This window comes from Aethalodelphis obliquidens, unplaced genomic scaffold, assembly GCF_003676395.1.
Source record: "Aethalodelphis obliquidens isolate GAN/ISIS:26980383/991018 unplaced genomic scaffold, ASM367639v1 scaffold63, whole genome shotgun sequence".
NCBI lineage: Eukaryota > Metazoa > Chordata > Mammalia > Artiodactyla > Delphinidae > Aethalodelphis > Aethalodelphis obliquidens.
Genome location: NW_020838007.1, coordinates 8,828,966 through 8,839,402, shown reverse-complemented (window position 1 = coordinate 8,839,402; position 10,437 = coordinate 8,828,966). Strand labels below are relative to the sequence as shown.

The following is a 10,437-nucleotide window of genomic DNA, read 5'->3' as shown; positions in this document are numbered from 1 at the left end:
CAATTTATGATAAAATGTCTCCAGAAAGTAGGCATAGAGGGAACTCACCTCAACATAATAAATTCCATTTATGACAAATGCACAGCCAACATCGTTCTCAATGGTGAAAAACTGAAACCATTTCCACTAAGATCAGGAACAGGAAAAGGCTGTCCACTCTCACCACTATTATTCAACATAGCTTTGGAAGTTTTAGCCACAGCAATAAGAGAAGAAAAAGAAATAAAATGAATCTAAATCAGAAAAGAAGAAGTAAAACTGTCATTGTCTGTAGATGACAGGATACTGTACATAGAGAATCCTAAAGATGCTACCAGAAAACTACTAGAGCTAATCAATGAATTTGGTAAAGTGGCAGGATACAAAATTAATGCACAGAAATCTCTTGCATTCCTATACACTCAGGATGAATAATCTGAAAGACAAATTAAGGAAACCCTCCCATTTACCACTGCAACCAAAAGAATAAAATACCTAGGAATAAACCTACCTAAGGAGACAAAAGACCTGTACTCAGAAAACTATAAGGCACTGATGAAAGAAATTAAAGATGATACAAACAGACAGAGAGATATACCATGTTCTTGGATTGGAAGAATCAACATTGTGAAAATGAATATATTACCCAAAGCAATCTGCAGATTCAATGCAATCCCTATCAAACTACCACTGGCATTTTTCACAGAACTAGAAACAAAAAATTTCACAATTTGTATGGAAACACAAAAGACCCCAAATAGTCAAAGCAATCTTGAAAAAGAAAAATGGAGCTGGAGGGATCAGGCTCCCAGATTTCAGGCTATACTACAAAGCTACAGTAATCAAGACAGTATGGTACTGGCACAAAAACAGAAACATAGATCAATGGAAGAGGATAGAAAGGCCATTGATAAACCCATGCACATATAGTCACCTTATCTTTGATAAAGGAGGCAAGAATATACAATGGAGAAAAGACAGCCTCTTCAGTAAGTGGTGCTGGGAAAACTGGACAGCTACATGTAAAAGAATGAAATGAGAACACTCCCTAACACTATACACAACAATAAACTCAAAATGGTTAAAGACTTAAATGTAAGGCCAGATGCTATCAAACTCTTAGAGGAAAACATAGGCAGAACACTCTATGACATAAATCACAGCAAGATCCTTTTTGACCCACCTCCTAGAGAAATGGAAAGAAAAACAAAAATAAACAAATGGGACCTAATGAAACTTCAAAGCTTTTGCACAGCAAAGGAAACCATAAACAAGACCAAAAGACAACCCTCAGAATGGGAGAAAATATTTGCAAATGAAGCAACTGACAAAGGATTAATTTCCAAAATATACAACCAGCAAAGGCAGATCAATATCAAAAAAAAAACCAAAAACAAACATCCCAATTCAAAAATGGGTAGAAGATCTAAAGAGATATTTCTCCAAAGAAGATATCATCAAAAAATCTACAGGGCTTCCCTGGTGGCGCAGTGGTTGAGAGTCCACCTTCCGATGCAGGGGACAGGGGGTTGTGCCCCAGTCCAGGAAGAACCCACATGCCGCGGAGCAGCTGGGCCCGTGAGCCATGGCCGCTGAGCCTGTGCATCCGGAGCCTGTGCTCTGCAATGGGAGAGGCCACAACAGTGAGAGGCCCGTGTACCACAAAAAAAAAAAAATCTACAAACAATAAATGCTGGAGAGGGTGTGGAGAAAAGGGAACCCTCCTGCACTGTTGGTGGCAATGTAAATTGATACAGCCACTATTGAGAACAGTATGGAGGTTCCTCAAAAAGCTTAAAATAGAATTACCATATGACCCAGCCATCCCACTACTGGGCATATACCTTGAGAAAACCATAATTCAAAAAGAGTCATGTACTACAACGTTTATTGCAGCTCTATTTACAATAGCCAGGACATGGAAGCAACTTAAGTGTCCATCAACAGATGCATGGATAAAGAAAATGTGACACATATATGCAATGGAATAATACTCAGCAATAAAAAGAAATGAAATTGAGTTATGTGTAGCGAGGTGGATCGACCTGGAGAGTGTGATACAGAGTGAAGTTAGTCAGAAAAAGAAAAAACAAATACCGTATGCTAACACATATATATATGGAATCTAAAAAAAAAAAAAAAAAAGATTCTGAAGAACCTAGGGGCAGAACAGGAATAAAGACACAGACATAGAGAATGGACTTGAGGACATGGGGAGGAGGAAGGGTAAGCTGGGATGAAGTGAGAGAGTAGCATTGACATGTATATACTACCAAATGTAAAATAGATAGCTAGTGGGAAGCAGCCACATAGAACAGGGAGATCAGCTCGGTGCTTTGTGTCCACCTAGAGGGGTGGGTTAGGGAGGGTGGGAGGGAGATGCAACAGGGAGGGGATACCGGGATATATGTATACGTATAGGTGTTTCAGTTTGTTACACAGCAGAAACTAACACAACACTGTAAAGCAATTATACTCCAATAAAGATGTAAAACTAAATAAATAAGTAAAGCTTAAAATATGATGATTTGAGAAAATACAATAAAATAGTGATTGGCAGTTGTAGGACATTAGTGGTAATCTACTCATTAACTATGGATGTCACCATGGACACCAGTGCAGTACAAAAAATCATGAGTGGGAGAAAAAAATTATGAGAACCAAGAATAGTATCTTTACATAAAGTATGTATTTCTGAAAGATAATTATTTACTTGCAATTTTCTGAGTTTTCCTTTTGTTTCAGTCTCTGATCTTTTTAAATGTCAAAGTCCCTCCTAGCAAAAGCAGGAAAAGAGCTTGATAGAAGCAACATTAACAGCTATTTTGCATTCTACCCTATGATCCTTTCTTTTCATCAACTTGCAAAAACCTCTAATGTTTACAAAACTGATTAGAAGACACACGGGCTGTCCTTTAGAATAACCAGTCTTACAAATGGTACGCTCCTTCAATGTTATATATTGTTTGTTTTAGTGCAAACACAAATACTGTAATCTTGCTTTTGAAGAAATAATATCAACCAGTCGTTCAGCTCTATTGTTAAATATTTCATTTATACATTTATATTTTCATTTATTTCACAGATGAATGTTATAAAATGATAATGAAATTCTGAAATAAATGTATATAATATATGTCTAATGTCATGGTACAAGTTTGCTATTGTGTTCAGAGACACAAATGGGAAATTTGTCATGATTTTGTTCTGGGCATGATATTTACATGCAATGGAAGACAAGACCATAAAGCAGAGAAAGAAAAACTGGAAGATTGGTAGAGCAGAACACATATCAGTCAGGCAAGAAGGCAAGAAGAACCAGTAGGTGAGGGTGTGAGTGAGTGTGTGCCCGTATGGATTTGTTTTGGGGGACTGGCTTACACAATTGTGGGGGTTTATTAAGCATCTCTGTAAGACCAGTGTCTCCTCCTATAATGCTAGATCTTGAAGTTAGCAAGGCAGGCAATCAAAAGGAGTATGGAGGCAAATGGGGAAGACCAAAAGCAGGATAGAATCCATACGCCTGAGCTGGAAACACACATGGATGGGCTGAACCCATGTCCTGTTGGCTCTGCCCTTGGTGATGAACACAGAAGTCATTCCCTTTGTCATGAAGCTAAGACATGTAGCACAGGAGGCGGAGAGCTAAAGGAGGTTCCAAGAAAAGGTGAAGCGATGGTAGATTCAGCTACTTTTCACGCAAACGAGGTGCGTCAGCAGATCTGCAACAATGTGTTCTGAACTACGCAGTGTTGCTGCTTACTTTCTGCCTTCCAAGTAGCGCGAGGGTGTCCCTTGTGGCTGAGTCTTTTCCTCAGTTGTCCCTTCCAGGTGTGGTTAAAAGTTTCTCCTCTGTATCCTCTTTATAGCCCTTTTTTTGTCTTTAAAAAAATTTTTTATTGGTGTATAGTTGATTTACAATGTTGTGCTAGTTTCAGGTATACAGCAAAGTGACTCAGTTATACATATACTACATATATCCACTCTTTTTTCAATTCTTTTCTCATAAAGGTCACAACAGAGTATTGAATAGAGTTCCCTGTGCTATACAGCAGGTCCTTATTAGTTATCTATTTTATATATAGTAGTGTGTACATGTCAATCCCAATCTCCCAATTTATCCCTCCCCCACCCTTACCCCCTGGTAACCATAAGTTTGTTTTCTAATTCTGTAACTCTATTTCTATTTTGTAGATAAGTTCATTTGTACCCTTTTTTTTTAGTTTCCACATATTAGTGATATCATATTATATTTGTCTTTCTCTGTCTGACTTACTATGACAATCTCTAGGTCCATCCATGTTACTGCAAATGGCATTATTTTGTTCTTCTCTATGGCTGAGTAATATTCCATTGTGTATATGTACCACATCTTCTTTATCCATTCCTCTGTTTATAGCGCTTTGCAAATTAAAATAATAGTTATCATGAACTGAACATTTGCTATACGTTCAATATATCAGGCATATATGTTGTCTCATTTAATCCTCAAATACTTCTTGTGAGGTAAAGTACATTAATAACCCAATTTTTCAGAATGAAGAAACCAAGCCTTTAAAAGGGTCATGAAAGTATATGAGGCTATAATGCTAAACTATTGACAGGATGGAAACGCAGATCTTCGTGTCTAGGGTCATTGTCACACTCTGAAATTCCACACCATGCCTGGCTTTATTATGCCACACGTGTGAGTAAACTCTGATTATTTCTATCTATATGTGTCTGTTTTTTCCAGCACACTGGAAACTCCTTAAAGGCAAGAGAATGTCTTACTTTTTTCTCTTCTCAGGTCAATTTGTATTTCTCTTATAATTTTATCATTCTATAGCCAGATTATTATTTTTTCATTGTAAAAACAGAATAAAAGCTAATTTTAAGGTAACTTCCGTAAATTATGATAAAATGCTTTTTTATGGCAGTAACTTTTGGGCAGATAATTATGACTATAAAAGCTTCAAGAAGATTCCAGAAGCTTAACAGATTTTTAATTGCCTAAAAACATTCATCAGTTCTTTGGAGTGATAAACTACCATCGTGCTCTTGTGCATAAAATTTCAGCACCCTCATATTTCATAATGACTGGCCCACGGCTACCAGCATAATCACTGGGAGAAGTGACTGCTGTCAGGCACCAGAGAAGTGCTAACAAGAAGGCCATTTCCCTTCACCCTGAAAACAACAGCACAAAGAAAATGGATGCTTTGGTGATGACAAGATGATAAAGAAATAAAATTAAAAGGAAATTAGGGGGCTTCTCTGGTGGCGCAGTGGTTGAGGGTCCGCCTGCCGATGCAGGGGACGCGGGTTCGTGCCCCAGTCCGGGAGGATCCCACATGCTGCGGAGCGGCTGCGCCCGTGGGCCATGGCCACTGAGACTGCGCGTCCGGAGCCTGTTGCTCCGCGGCGGGAGGGGCCACAGCAGTGAGAGGCCCGCGTACGGCAAAAAAACAGAAAACAAACAAACAAAAACGGAAAAAAAAAGGAAATTAGGAAGAGAAAAATATTGAATGAGGAAAGCAACATCAAAATCAAAACAGGTCCCCATATGAGAAAAGGGATATTCATTATGAGAGAAGAATTTGCTGACAGCCTCCTGAGTGCACTAAGCCCATTAATGAAAGAGGTGTCATTGGACTAATTAGTCATGGGACTAATTTTCAAATAGAGCATTTATTAGCATTGGCTAGAGAAAATTACTGAAAATAGGTAACATTAAAAAAAAAATGGTTCTATAGGAAAGCAGAGGATTTTTAACACTGATTCTTGACTTGCACCTTTTAAAAGTATTAAATGTGTGATTCCAAATGTATTTTGAGCTCTTCTTAAAAGGCAGGCAGAACTCTGCTAGCTTCTGGGCATCCAGTGGAGAATAAGTCAAGGTCCCTCACCTTACAGAGATGACAGTATAACAAGGACACACACAAGAATGAGGTGATCACACGTCAGGGTGAGAAGCACAACCACAGGACAAGACACAGAAAGGGAACCAGGTCAAGTGTTAAGACTTCGGAGCAGCCTTTCCGGAGGTTATGCGACATGAAGGCTGGGTAGAATTTAAAGAGATTAAGAACAGGAAAGAATATTCAAAGCAAGAAAATAGTGTACAAAATGATAGGAAGTGAGAAAACACGGCATATTGTGGTAACAGCAGTCCGTACCAACTGAAAGTTTCCATTTTAGAAATGTACTGTGAATGGAAATCATGGTGGGCAAAGGCAAGGTCTCACTAAAAGGCCCAAATCAGGAACAATAGATGAGGGAGGAGGGGGTGTAGCTCAGTGGTAGAGCACATGCTCAGCATGCATGAGGCCCTGGGTTCAATGTCCAGCACCCCCATTTTTGATTGATTAAAAAAACAAACAAAAAAAACCCTTAAAGGCCTTGGCTGTACAGAAATTAACACATTGTTTATCAACTATACTTCAATTAAAAAGATGAGGAAATCTATCTATGCTTTAGAAGATTTCTTCTAAAAGCAAGCATTGAACTGGAATTAAGCCTCTACTCCAGTGTTGCTTGAATATTCAGTTTATCGGGACATATTTTCACATTGTTATGTTTCTCGTAAGCTATTCTCCCACCTACTTTATGTTTTGTACCTAATTGTGAAAGTTGTGAGCTAGTCCCATTGCCCTTAAATCTCCATTTCATTTTTGCAACTATTGGCAGCTCCTCGTTGGTATTCTTGTACGTTGTCACAGAATTTAACCGTCTGCCTTCTAAGTCTTGTCTTTATTCAGAAAATGAGACTATTTTCTGCACTCTTCCTTTGAATATTAAGTCCATATGGTCTTCAAAGTGGGAGATATAAAGGTTTTGTGTTATTTTTCTCTAAAAAGACTCAACATAACTTTGTAAATCATGAAATTAAATAATACATTAAAAATATTTGTTGTATGCTAATATACAGAATTATACCCCAATCAAGAGTGGACCACTGCACAGTGGGGTTGGAGCATGTAATAAAGTGAACGTCAAGAGGTGAAGATGAATGAGGTGGGGGAGAAAGCCAGAAAGCCTTTCCATGTTCATCCCGAAAGTGATGGTTAATCGCTAAAAGGATTCAATTAGGTGAACATCATGAAACGTCATTATGTGGTGACTTCGGGGTTTGTGGATTTGAAGTGACTGAGATTGAACACAGGGCAACCCATGGGTTTTGATGATGATGAGCAATCAGGAAAACAATCAGGAGATGTTGATGTCCTCAGTGGGGAAAGGCCAGTGGATACCTAAAGAAGCGGGTGTACTGAGACATATGTAAATAGGACCATCAACAAAACGAGGAGATTAAGTGTGGAGTGTGAGTTAGAAAGGGGAGTGAAAGTTGAAGCTCAAGTTATTCACGTGCACAGTTAGGTGTATTAACAGGTCAGAGACTGAGAACAGGACCACAGCGGTTGCAGAGAGCACAGCAATTGAATGCCTACTATGTGCCAGGAGCTCTGCTGTTCGTTTTTCGAACATTATCTTAGTCAATCTTCCCAAAAACTCAAATAAGGAAACTGAGCCTCAGAGAGTTAATTTAAATAATACGGCCAGTGTGACACAGCTGGTAAATTGGGAAAGTGAGATTCAAACTCAAAAGCCCAGCCTCTTTTTTTTTTTCACTAGCTTTCTATGTTTTGAGTTTGAGGTCCCAGTACCAATCTGAAAACGAAAATGTCAAAGTAGGAAAACGGGCGATTTCAGATTTTGAGCTTAGGAAGGAGGCTATATAATTTGTAAACGTGACTCCATGGTCATGAATGTCTGTCCATGGACAGTGAGAATTGCAGCGTCCAAGATAGAGTGCTGAGCCATAAACAGAGTAGGGGATAGAGAGTTCACAAAGAAGACAGAGAAAAGGCAACCATAAAAAGGAACTGAACAAGGAACAGCAGTGTGTCACAGAAGCCAGGAAAATCGAAAAGTTTTAAAGGAAGTCTTCAGTGTCAAATGCCTATAATTTACACTGCTGCATGATGTATAGGAAAGTTGTTTAGAGAGTAGATCCTAAGCGTTCTCATCACAAGGAGAATTTTTTTCTTTTGTTTTTATTGTATCTGTATGAGATGATAGATTTTAACTAAGCCTACTGTGATAGTCATTTCAAAACATATGTGAATCTGCACCCCAATGTTCACAGCAACACTACAATAGCCAAGACATGCAAGCTACCTAAATGTCCATCAACAGGTGAATGGATAGGGAGTTCCCTGGTGGCACAGGAGTTAAGAATCCACTTGCCAATGTAGGGGACACGGGCTCGAGCCCTGGTCCTGAAAGATCTCACATGCCGTGGAGCAACTAAGCCTGTGTGCCACAACTACTGAAGCCCGTGCGCCCACAGCCTGTGCCGCACGACAACAGAAGCCACCGCAATGAGAAGCCCGCGCATCGTAACGAAGAGTAGCCCCTGCTTGCTGCAACTACGCGCAGCGATGAAGACCCAACGCAGCCAAAATAAAAATAAATAAATTTATTTAAAAAACAGGTGCATGGATAAAGAAGATGTGGTACATATATACAATGGATTATTACCCAGCCATAAAAAAGAATGAAATGATGCCATTTGCAGCAACATGGATGGACCTAGAGATTAGCACACTATGTGAAGCAAATCAGATAAAGAAAGACAAATATCATATGATATCACTTATATATGGAATATTAAAAAAAAGATACAAATGAACTTATTTACAAAACAGAAACAGGCTCACAGACACAGAAAACAAACTTATGGCTACTAAAGGGGAAAGAGAGGGGAGGGATAAATTAGGAGCTTGGGATTAACAGATACACACTACTATATATAATACAGATAAACAAAAAGGGCCTACTGTATACCACAGGGAACTATATTCAGTATCTTGTAATAACCTATAAGGGAAAAGAATCTGAAAAAGAATGTATATACTATTGCTGTACAGCAGAAACTAACACAACACTGTAAATCAACTATACTTCAAACAAACACCATATGTAAATCAACTCATCATGCTGTATACCTTAACTTATACACTCATGTATGTCAATTACTTCTTAATAAAACTGGGGAAAAATATCATGTTAAGTAATAACTTTAAGTCAGCCATGTGTTACAGCAGTGAGAAGATTATTGGTAACAGTGAAGATGTCTTTCACTAGAGTGTTAAGGATGGAAGCCAGTGTAAATTGTTTTTTTTTTTTTTGATAAAAGAAAGAAATGGGAAAGTGGAGAGTGTAATTTTTTCAAGAAGTTTGACGGTAAGTGGGAGGAGAAATAAAGGGGGATGTTGGTTCTAGGAAGCCTATTTGTAACTATTAGAGATACTTAAATATGCTTAAATGCTGTCATGAAGGAGCCACACAGCCAGGCTTCCCATGGAGGGAATGCAAAAGGTCAGGCTTTGGTTCATAGTTTTCCTATTTCACAGTAACAAGGTGGTGTTTTCTGCTCATTTACTAAACCAAGTCATTAGGGAGATGCAATATGTACATGCCGATAACTGACATTTTGGTAAGACGTGAATATCTTGCATCTCCTTTTCTCCTGAGGAACATCGCTGCTGAAGTTAAAAACTCAACTATGACATATGTTCAACACAGACAGTCTAAGGAGGGTTCCCTGCTGATAGGACCTTATAGACTATGAGGCTCTTGCAGTAATTATAAAGGGACATGCTTGGCCATGGTTGACTGTTATCCATCACCACAAGAATATGGAAAGAAATGAGCAGGAGTGTGGGACATGGAGCTGGGCTGGGTGTTTCTCCTTCCTCTGGTAGTACTGCTGGTAATTCACAGAATCATGAAACGCGTGGAAATGCAATGAGGTTCATTCCAAGTTATAATACCTCTATTACCGAAATAGTCATATTTGGGCAGCAAAAGCATAGTACTACTATAGCAATTGGTAGCTTATCTAGAGCAAATACTTCTTTTGTGATCTTACCGATACTTAATATTTTGAACCTATTAAAAATCCTTTATTTTTATTTCTCCTATAACCCGTAAATGAGAATCAGGCTTTTAGTTTGTTTTAAAAATCAAACTTATCGTTCTTTTCCTGGTTTTAAACATAACACATGCTCATTATAGAGGTGTGTATGGTAAATAACTGCTCAAATAGAAAATTAAAATGTCACTCATTTATTCTACTCATATATGAGAGCTATTTTCATTTATGATTTTATTTCCCTTTAGACTTCATTTTGTATATAAGATTTCTTTCATAGGCAATTCTTTTATAAAATGTATCAAAATAATTCTATTTTAAAATAGAATTTTATCTAGCTATATAATAGCATTATTTAAAAACATGCATATGATATTCAATTATAAATATATAGAAATAAAATATTCAATAATATAAAAATATAACGTATTTAACCACTGTACTATTCTTCAACAGTCAAGGATATTATAAATAATTCAGTGATCAAGATCTTTGTACCTAATTGTTTGTTTTGTTTTCCCCACTTAGGATAGATCCAT

General features: G+C 38.0%; 1 non-coding gene across 1 annotated transcript; it reads left to right on the top strand.

Moving 5' to 3' along the window:
- The first annotated feature begins 6,243 nt into the window (after nucleotides 1-6,243).
- On the top strand, nucleotides 6,244-6,315 carry TRNAA-AGC (transfer RNA alanine (anticodon AGC)). Its single transcript has one exon. It is a non-coding gene; the product is annotated as a tRNA-Ala (tRNA).
- The last annotated feature ends 4,122 nt before the right edge of the window (nucleotides 6,316-10,437 follow it).